Source organism: Cibotium barometz, chromosome 4, assembly GCF_041138505.1.
Source record: "Cibotium barometz isolate CiBa-2024 chromosome 4, ASM4113850v1, whole genome shotgun sequence".
Lineage (NCBI taxonomy): Eukaryota > Viridiplantae > Streptophyta > Polypodiopsida > Cyatheales > Cibotiaceae > Cibotium > Cibotium barometz.
This window is the reverse complement of record NC_141049.1, coordinates 66722147-66733703: the sequence shown is the minus strand read 5'-3', so window position 1 is coordinate 66733703 and position 11557 is coordinate 66722147. Positions and strand designations below refer to the sequence as shown.

The 11557-nt window shown below is 43.1% G+C and overlaps 1 pseudogene across 1 annotated transcript; it reads left to right on the top strand.

The window, feature by feature from the left end:
• Positions 1-383: 383 nt before the first annotated feature.
• LOC147639532 (pentatricopeptide repeat-containing protein At2g13600 pseudogene) lies at positions 384-3819 on the top strand (annotated as a pseudogene). Its single transcript, XR_015265000.1, has 2 exons — positions 384-520; positions 631-3819. The product of XR_015265000.1 is annotated as a pentatricopeptide repeat-containing protein At2g13600 pseudogene (transcript).
• The last annotated feature ends 7738 nt before the right edge of the window (positions 3820-11557 follow it).

Sequence of the window (11557 nt, the reverse complement as noted above, 5' to 3'; positions counted from 1 at the left end):
GATTGTCAAATTTGGATGGGTCACAACTCCACTGTTGTGGCTAAACTTTCCCACCTGTTTGTTTCCCCAACATGCCATCAAATTTGGGTGGGTCAAATTCGGGTGAGTCGACTTTAGTAGCTGAGCAAGAGCATCTATCAAAAATTTCAGTGCTTGAAAAAAAGTATTTTCAACCGGTTAAAATTAAAGACAATGTTTAGGCATAATCGGGGATGTAGACTTGGAAACCACTCAAAATTATACAAATGTCAAGATGTATAACTAAAATGTTCGAATTTCATCTCTTAAAAATAAAGCAACATCGAGGATTTCTAAATTCCAACCGAATTCCAATTTCTAATAGGTTATGTGAGCACTCATCGGAATTAGTTTGTTACTTAAATTAAGAAAACACTAACCCCACACACGCAGCCATGTAGCGGAGATGGCTTCTTGCCGGAAGGCAGTAAGTAACTCTGATTATGGAAGGATTACTTCAAAAATCCTTCGCGGTGGTGGAACAACCGAAACACGAAAGCAGGTGAGCCTTTGCCATTTCATTTCATTTCTGCAGAGAGAGAAAGATTTGAACCAAAAAAAACACTTGGGATATGCTTATCTTAGAGGGGGCACTCGCTTCTTTGGATGAAGGGATGCTGCCCCTGTGTTCTGTTGAGGACTTTGCCTGCATCCTGCACAAGTGCAGAAAGGAGAGAAACTGGTCGCATGTGCTGCGCTTGCATACCCATATCCGAGAAAGTGGGCTGGAAGCACATACATCACTCGGGAATCACCTAGTCTTAATCTTGGTGGAAGTTGGAAGCATGAGCAATGCCCAACAGGTTTTTGACAGGCTGGCCTATCAGGATGAATGTTCATGGAATTCTCTCATCACAGGTCATGTTCAACATGGGGAGTCACAACACGCTCTCACCCTGTATGAAAAAATGCAGGAGGATGGTTCTCTACATCCCAGCGCATACACTTTCGTTGCCTTACTGAAAGCTTGCACTAAGCTGAAAAATCTGGAAAGAGGCAGCAAAATACATGTTGAGATTGCCAAAAAGGGGTTACTTGAAAGAAACCTCTTCGTTGGCAACACCTTGGTCGATATGTATGCTAAATGCGGCTTCCTTGCAGAAGCACAGGAAGTATTTGACATTATCTTGGTTCGAGATGCAGTCTTGTGGACTGCACTAATAGCAGGGTATGCCGAACATGGGTGTGCTGAGGTGGCACTCAAATGTTTCCAACAGATGCAACATGAGGGTCTCTCTCCAGATGCTGTTACATTTGTTTGTAGCTTGAAAGCTTGTGGCAGCATAAAAGCCACTACCAGGGGACAAGAAATACATGCTGAGATTGCCAAAAAAGGGTTGGAAAGAGAGCTCCTTGTTGGTAACACTTTGGTTGATATGTACGCTAAATGTGGATCAATTGCAGAAGCACAAGAAGTGTTTGACAATCATCCAGTCCGAAGCGTAGTTTCGTGGAATGCATTAATCACAGCATATGCGGAACATGGGCGTGGTGAGGAAGCACTCCACTGTTTTGAACAGATGCAACATGAGGGGATCTCTCCGGATGCTATCACATTTATTTGCAGCTTGAAAGCCTGTGGCAGCATGGGAGCTACAGGTAAAGGACAAGAAATACATACTGGGATTGCCAGAAAAGGGTTGGAGAGGGACCTTGTTGTTGGCAGCACCTTGGTCGATATGTATGCTAAATGTGGCTCACTTGCAAAAGCGCAAGAAGTGTTCGACAAGCTTTTAGTTCAAGACGTAGTCTCATGGACTGCATTGATTGCAGGATATGCTCAGCGTGGAGAAAGTGAGAAGGTTTTCCATATGTTTGACAGAATGATACGAGAAGGTATAAAACCAAATCTGGTCACATTTGTTAGTGTACTCAATGCTTGCAATCATGCAGGTTTAGTGGATAAGGGTGAGGTGTACTTTGAGATCATGAGCAAAGACTATGGCATCATGCCAACTCGCAAGCACTACACTTGCTTGATTGATCTCCTTGGCCGTGCAGGCCATGTAGACAAGGCAGTAGGAATGATTAAGAAAATGCCGTTTCATCCTGGTATTGTGGTGTGGCATACTGTGCTGGCAGCTTGTCGAAAGTGGGGCAATGTGGAGCTTGGAAGAGAAGCCTTTGAACATACAGTGCGAATGGATGAAAAGGACGCTGGAGCCTATATCTGTATGTCTAATATCTATGTAAATGCTGGCATGCAGGAGGACGCAAACAAGATTGAGGCAATGAGAGTGGAAAAACAAGCATGGCTGAAGCCAGAGCATAGTTGGTGGACTGATGCAATCCTTGTTGACTGGGAATAAAGAAATTCGAAGAGAAAACCATTCTGTGCAGAGCTAGAAGATCTTTCACTGAAAACTTTATACACAAAGCCCTAGTTTTACATTTGGGTGTCATTGACACGTTCATTGATGTAAAGAAATATGTGTCAGGTAGGTACAGACTACAGTGAAAGTTGGTTGTGCCCTAATCTATACACTCATAAGGTCATCCATATGGTTGTCAAAAAACTTCCATTTGGATACGGCACCATCGGCGATGGTAATTCAATGGCAGTCGCCATTGTTGCCCTATTCTTGAAGTCTTGATGCCACATTGTTGGGAAATGAGGAGAACGAAAGTGAGTCAGATCATTTTGTGTTTTATCGGTTTTTCATCTGCCTACTATCAATGAGCATGGGAAAAAGGTTTAAGGTAGATCGAGGATAGACAGGAAGAACATCACATGGAAATGGAAATAAAGTCTACTGCTATAGACAAGGACCTTTCATGCAGACTGACATTACAAAAACAGGGCACTTTGCTTGAGATTTCGATGGTCCTTATATATGAGCCTATGTGGCAATAAGAGTGAATAATATCTCCCCATATGGTACAGATGCACTGGGTGTCATATCTGAATGCCCTCAATAGCCTTCATGCATCTGGCCCTCCAAATCTGGCCAAGTTGTGATACTGGCAATGATCTTCTGAGTAATATCAATCCTCTGCAGAGGTGGTCTATGCTGTGTAAGAGGAATATCTAGTAGAATGCAATGTTGGGCCACGCTTGTGAATATCATTATGGCGGTTTCCAAATTCCTGCCTTCAAAAAATATTTATGGACCAGATTGAGTGAGCCAAGCAATAGCACACCAAGTAACATAAATGATCTCTTCTCAATCTGCTCATAAGCTGAGCTATAGAGCTCCAAATTCTATGAGCAGTTAACTCTACATGCCCATATGCAATGTTGTACTGCTCAAAAGCCACCGAGCATTTGGGGTAGGTGGGGTCTACTCCAAAAATAGCATGTCATGTGCATGAAAGATGCCATGGACATTCACCGTTGCTGGTCCGGAAGAGGCAGCCAGATAAAGAGTATGAACCAGGTAGAACCAGGATGATGGAGCACAGAGCACTTTTGGCAGTGTAGATTGGAGCAAGGCTTGGGGAGCAAGAGGAAAAGCTTGTCGGCTGCCCACAGATGACATAAGCTGAAGATCAGAGCCTGTCGGCTGTACCAGAGAAGGTCGGCTCCAAGGAGGCGGTCCAGTACAGGGTGTGGCGCAGCACGACCAGCAAAGGAGAAGACCAAGCATCAGTCGGCTGGTCGGCCATCTCCTGCATTATTCCAGAAAAGACTATAAATAGCAAGCGTGGCTCTTCATTCTAGTCATTCAATCCTCTAGGGATTGGGTCCTTAGGGTCCTAGAGTAGGACAAGATTTTGGGTGTTCACCGCCTTTTGTACAAGGCAGCCTATGGCTGTAGTAGGTACCTTTTTGTACCATATCAATATACTGAATTTCCAGCACATCTCTCTCTCTACTCTCTCTCCATATCTGTGTTTTGCATCAGCATGTTGCCAAGAGTGTTTAGGGCTGAAAGAAGACTCCCAGAGCTTCCGCGCGTTACATTGGTATTAGAGCATCAGGCTCAGCAAAGCTAAACATTGATTCAGTCCCATATGCTGGTGTACAGGTCCAAGGTACAGGAAAGTACACGGATACGAAGCCCAAGGCAAGGATACATTGGTATTAGAGCATCAGGCTCAGCAAAGCTAAACACTGATTCAGTCCCATATGCTGGTGTACAGGTCCAAGGTACAGGAAAGTACACGGATACGAAGCCCAAGGCAAGGAACACAGAATCAGGAAGAGCTCCCAGGAGGTTTGCTGGTGGTGTTCCACAAAGCCAAAGGGGATGGCAGTCCTGTGAGCCAGATAGGTTCTCGGGCAATGGTCCCAAGGGAGGTTTATCCTCCAAGGGGTGATGTGAGAGTGCCAGACTCATTTCTCAGGAATGAAGACCAGGACAATGTTTAGAGTCAGGGCAGGAATGGATTGTGGACTAGATGGAACAGATGCATAGATCTTATTCTGAGACAGAGTGGGCCGGGCTTTCAGAGAAAAGGGTTGCCAGGGATGGATGGATGACAGAGGGACTTCGGGAAAAGATTGGGATGATGACAGTCATCCAAGAACAGTTTGGAATCCCGTCATCAAGTTTAGCAGAGGGGGATGTCATGTGCATGAAAGATGCCATGGACATTCACCGTTGCTGGTCCGGAAGAGGCAGCCAGATAAAGAGTATGAACCAGGTAGAACCAGGATGATGGAGCACAGAGCACTTTTGGCAGTGTAGACTGGAGCAAGGCTTGGGGAGCAAGAGGAAAAGCCTATCGGCTGCCCACAGATGACATAAGTTGAAGATCAGAGCCTGTTGGCTGTATCAGAGAAGGTCGGCTGCAAGGAGGCGGTCCAGTACAGGGTGTGGCGCAGCACGACCAGGAAAGGAGAAGACCAAGCATCAGTCGGCTGTTCCGATTGCAGTCGGCCGTCCTAGATACATGAGGTGTGAGTCTAGACACGTAAGTTGTGAGTCTAGAGATGTGAGTCAACCACATATGAGACTAGAGGTAGGTAAAGCTAACATTATACCACCCATATACTATCTTAAAGACTTGCAAAAGCATAACTACTCATGTCTTTCGAGGATTTTTCTATGTGAGTCAACAAATGTGAGTCAACCACATATGAGACTAGAGGTAGGTAAACCTAACATTATACCACCCATATACTATCTTAAAGACTAGAGGTAGATAAACCTAACATTATACCACCCATATACTATCTTAAAGAATTTGTAAGAGCATAACTACTCATGTCTTTCGAGGCTTTTTCTATCATACATCCTGTACTAGCTATGAGTTCTAAGGAAAATTCCTATCCTTAGCAATTTTTAGAAAATTGAGTATAGTTATAGCCTAATAATTACATACTAACCCTATCGTAGGCATAGTTCCTAAAAGTGTGTGCCCTAGGTAGGCCTATTTTATAAAAATAAAATCCATGAACCTAGCCTATGACTAGTCCAAATGGACCGAACCGACCACATCACGTGGCTGGAACCATATTAAACTACAACAGAGACCTATGATTTTTGCACAACCTTTAGACCCATATGAGATATTCTAAGCACCAAAAGAGGCCCCAAGACAAGGTATTGTGAGACGATCTCCTTACCAAAAAGTATGGCTAATCAACCCACACCCTACTTGGCATGGTGCTAAGTCTACATTAGTTGTCTCCTAACCACCATTTTCAACATCCAATTTCTAAACTGGGGAGACCTATGGCCCTAGTGTTAACACAATGGTTACTCCTCATAGAGGGTAGCAAGATTTGAGTTGCCCAAAGCAAGTGGAAATTTCGTTTTGCAAGCTTTAATGGAAAGCTTGAGAGCTTGAATGCAAAGAGGCAAATGCATGTAATAGGTGAAGGACACATGTATGTGGCATTGGTGAATGCAATAGAAACTTATATGCAAACCCTAGTTTGATTTTGGAGAAAATATTTGCATTGTATAAGTGGGAAAATCATTGTTTTGGAAGCTTTAAAAAAACATAGAATATATGCTTCAAATTGATGCCATTGGAGGTGATTATTATACAAATAAGAAGCATTGAAGTGTTGGAAGCTTAGGTAGGATCAAAGCTAAGCCATACATACCATCAATGATGATTGAAAGCCTCTCAAATCCCCTATATAGCAGGCAGCATTGATTTTTCAGGGTATTGGAGCAGTTTTGTGTGATTTTACACATGGTTAATGCCCTGCAGAGTCACATGATGTGTTTGAATTCACATGAAGCTTAGAAAATGTGTCAAAATTAATGTGGAGGATATTTTGTAACATTTGGTTGAGTAAATTGAGCAAGGAGCTGATTAGCAGAGATATTAACTTGTAGTTAGTGAACATAGTATCACTAAAACACTAATTCCTCTCTCCACACTCAACATTTGGCTAATTCCTCACATAAGGAGTTAGAGAAAATCGATACAAAGCTAATGAATACCTAGGCCTTGAATTTGGATCTCATTTGAAGTGATTAGAGTGGGATTAGTGACTGTTAATCACTATTTACATGTTTACATCAAAACAGAGAACAACTTTTGGCAAAGTGTTTGGCATGTAGTGAGTTCGGATGATGCCCATATGCAACATGGAGGATGTAAGGATGTAAATGTATATGGTTTACACTTGGTTTGATCATTTCTCAATGATTTAAAGGATTGAAAAGCTCGGCAAAACCTGTCATAACAAGCTATAGTGGACTATTTGTACCAGATAGAACAAGTGGATGTAAATCATCAAGATTGAGCTCGAGTGAGTGCATTGGAGTGTTTTTGGAAAGTGGATGACTATTTTGGATGCGTTTCTTAGATTTTGTGAGTGGTGCCAAGTTATTTTCAACTTATGCAAATAGTGTTTTTTGGGTCCTCGATTTTGTTGCCATAATAATTCTCGAATGTGCGAAAAGCATTGGTGAAGAAGTACATGTATGTATGTGTGTTAAGTTGATTGGTTGCAATACTCACTGAACATTGTGCATAGAAAAACGAGTGACAGTCCCAGACAAGATTGTTGGGGAAAAGCTTGATAGACACAACGTCCGGATTTGGAAGTACCATATGACAAAATTTCTTAAAGGCAAAGGACTATGGAACTTGGTGATAGGTGAGGAGACAGAGCCATGGATTCCCCCAGTGAATGCAACACCCACTCAACTTACAACACATAGAAATTGGATAGAGAGGTATTTCGAAGTGCTACATTATTTCTCGATTTGTGTAACAAATACCATGTTATGCCATATTCAAGACACACATAATCCCAAGGATGCATGGGATATATTAGTGAAGCTGTATGATAGGACTGCACAACCAAAGAAGATGCAATCAATAGATACATGGTGTGGTTTGAAACAACATGAGTATAAATGATTATGTGCAGGAGATTAAAGAATGTGCTGATGCACTTGCTTCCATTGGTGCTCTCATGGAAGATGATGACTTGGTTGCCAATGAATGGTTTAAGAAAGGATTACAAAGAATTTTAGGCCTCTATTAGGGTTAGAGGTGGAGACTCCCCAGATTTTGGATGAGCTGATTTTGTTGCTTATTGTGGAGGAGATGAAACTTGGTTTTAGTGCCTCATCTAGCACCAGTGGACATGCAAGGGACCAGGCATTCTACACTTATAGAGGTGCTAGAGGCAGGGGGAGAGCTAGTCCAAGAGGACGTATAGGTGGATGCGGTTGGCATGATAGGCCACCACAACAACATGATTCTCAGCCATCATTTGGTACACGTGGTGGTAGAGGCTTTTACTCTCATGCTAGAGGGAGGTTTGGATCTCGTGGTGGTAGAGGTCGTTGGCAACTACCACAACAACAAAATATGCATGGCATTGAGTGTCATTATTGTGGCAAACTTGGACACATGGCTAGAAAGCAAAATGATGTCCGTGGTGGTAGAGCACAGCATGGAAATTATACATCATCTAGCAATGAAAGACACATAGATAATTTGTTTTCCATGAAGCATGTGATGGATACTATGACATCTCAAAAAGAGAGTGATGACATGTGGTACATGGATTCAGGAGCATCAAACCACACGAATTGTCATGGAGAGTGGTTTAATAATTTGATGCCGACACAAAATCAAGGTTATGTTGCTACCACAGGTGATGATACTCAACATCCCATTACACATGTTGGTAGTGTGCCATTGAGGATGCATACTAGCAAGGTGAAGACTATGTCTGAAGTATTGTACGTGCCATTGATTACAAAGACTTTGGCATCAGTGGAACAAATGGTTGAACAAGGATTGCAAGTGAGATTTAATGAACATGGATTGCAAGTGAGATTTAATGAACAAATGGTTGAACAAGGATTGCAAGTGAGATTTAATGAACATGGCTATTTTGTTGAGGACTTTAAGCATGGTTGCAAATTGATTTGCTAAAGGTAAAAAAGAAGTAAGATTGTTCAAGCTAGATATGTAAACATTCCAGAATTGAAGTCAGCCATGTTTTCTCATAGTCGTGGGATAGTGCCAGACATTGACATTTGGCACAAAAGGATTGGTCATGTAAACATTCAAAAGTTGAAATCTATGCAAACAAAAGGCATTGTTGGTGGTCTACCGAGATTCAAATCTGATGGGAGTACACACATTTGTGATGCATGCCAAATTGGAAAACAAGCAAGGTTGCTATTTCCCCAGGGATAGTCAAATGAGTAGAAGAAGACCACTTGAGGTTGTACACAATGATATATGGGGTCTCACGCAAACCTAGTGAAGCCTTGGGCAAGTTTAAAGAATCCAAAACACTTGTTGAGAAGTAATATGGCCATTGGATTAAGTTTTTGAGGAAAGATGGTGGTGGTGAGAGTATGTCTCACATGCATTTGATGCATTCTTGAGAGAACATGGCATTAGAAGAAGGCAGCTTACATGGTACACTCCTTAACAAAATGGAGTTGCTAAGAGAGAAAGAATTGTGTGATAGGTGAAGTGGCAAGAGCACTCATGAATGAGAATGAGAAGAGTATGCCTTCATATTTTTGTGCAGAAGCATGTGCCACAATGGTGTACATTTTAAAGCTGCCATACATGAGAGTACTCCTAAGATGAGGATGACAAGTTTTAGGCCAAATATTGGACATCTCAAAGTTTTTGGATGTATTTCCTATGTACATGTGCCAGATGAGAACAGAAGGAAATTGGACCCAAAGGCTAAGAAGTGCATATTTGAAAAGATGCAGGGGGGAGGAGAGCTTGAGCTCTTGCAAGCACACACACACACTCACAAAACCCTAATAGAGAACACACAAGGTGAGAGGCTGAAAATCTTCTTCTTCTCTACTCCACACTCAACACACCATATACAAGAATAAGAGTACACACAATATGAAAGGTACTCAACCAAATACATACACGGGTTCTCTATAGTGTGAACCCGACTAAATGAGCTGGCGCTATAACTATGCCAGTCTCTAGAGTGGCTATCACACAGCCTGTCATCCCACTGGCCGCATATCACCCAAGATCTCACCAACCATGCCAGTGGTGTAAGTGCGGGGCCTATCCCCCAGGCGGGTCATCAGTGTCCACCGCCTCACTAGAGCTCGATATCTCAACACTCCCCCTCGAGCTCAACTCCATCTCATGTACACCAAGCGAAGCCCTGAATCTGCGGAGCTTCTCTGTACCCAATGCTTTGGTGAAGATGTCAGCTACCTGATCCTCTGTGCTGACATAAACAAGGTCAAGGTCTCCTGCCAAGACCTTCTCTCTGACGAAGTGGTCGTGGACCTCTATGTGCTTCGTACGAGCATGAAAGACTGGGTTCCTGGCCAACTGTATACTACTAATGTTGTCACAGAAAATGACAACTTGTCTATCCACTGATAGACCCAAATCTGCAAGTAGCTTTCTCAACCAAGCTACCTCACATGCTGCCATAGCAGCTCCTCTGTACTCGGCCTCTGTACTCGATAGAGCAACCGTAGGCTGCTTCTTGCTGCTCCAAGTCACAGCAGCACTCCCCAAAGAAAACATGAATCCACTGGTAGATCTTCTGTCTGAGATACTACCAGCCCAATCAGCATCTGTGTACCCATGTACACATATCTCAGTCTCAGTCTCATAGAATAGTCCACAATGCAAGGTAGACCTCACATACCTCAGTATGCGTCTCACTGCATCCAAATGCGGTTTCCGTGGAACCTGCATAAACTGACTCACCAACCCAACAGCATAGCTCAAATCTGGTCTGGTGATCGTCATGTAGATCAAACTTCCTACTATGCTCCTGTACATAGTAGGATCCTCCAAGATCTCTCCTGAATCTGCACTCAACTTGCCATTCTGATCCAATGGCACAAAAATAGGCTTACAGCCTGTCATACCATACTTGGACAACATGTCCAAGCCATACTGTCTCTGCAGTAATCCAATACCATGTGGTGACCTAATCACCTCAATGCCCAAGAAATATCTGAGCTCCCCCAGATCCTTCATCTCAAACTTCTGTCTAAGCAAGATCTTTACATCAAAGATCTCTGCATCATGGTCCCCCGTGATGATCAAGTCATCTACATAGATGACAACAAGCACAACTCCTCTATCACCATGTCTCACATACAATGAGAAATCTGCATTGGCTACATGAAAGCCAATAGTGACAAGATATTCAGAAATCTTGTCAGACCATGCTCTTGGTGCTTGCTTTAAGCCATACAAGGCTTTCTTCAACCTGCAAACATGCTCGGGGTGACCCACATCTTCATAACCAGGTGGCTGCAACATATACACCTCTTCTTGCAAATCCCCATGCAAGAATGCATTCTTTACATCCATCTGATGTAAAGACCATTGCTTTGACGCAGCCACTGCTATCACAACTCTCACCGTTGCCATCTTGGCAACTGGGCTGAAAGTTTCCTCATAATTAATCCCATATGTCTGCGCATATCCTTTGGCTACCAATCTAGCCTTGTACCTGTTTATGCTTCCATCACTGTTATGTTTAACTTTGTACACCCACTTGCATCCAATGGCTTTCTTGCCTTCAGGCAATTGCACTAAATCCCAAGTTTCATTTCCATATAGTGCATCCATCTCTTCATCCATAGCTTTCTCCCAACACACATTTCCAACAGCCTCATCAATGCATGTGGGCTCAACAACCTGCACAACCTTTGCCATATATGCATAGTGATGTGCCACATAACCATCATAAGTAAACCTCTGCACAGGGTTCTTCACTCTACCAGATCTTCGCAGCTTTTCATTCATGGCTTCCATAGCCTTCTTTACACCAGGTGTTCTCATAGCTGGGATCCCAAGCTCCTCATCAAGGCTCATATCTGAGCCACTAGACTCTCCATCAACATGAGAATGCCCTGCAGAAATGTCAGGCATACCAAGGGGCTCAACCACTTTCTCTTTTCCTTTACGTGATGTAGTAATCACATTTGCAGGACTGGTATTATGACGCAGCCTGCCACTCCATGGTCTATCAACAGATCCACTAGATGAGGACTCTCCTGGTCCACTCAAAGACTGTGATTGCTGACCTACATTCTGTGCAACCACACTTCCACTCACATCAGCCCCGACAGCTTCTTTTCCAGCAGCATACCAGCTGCTCATCTCATCAAAGACAACATCCCTGCTTACCCTCAACTCTCGTGTA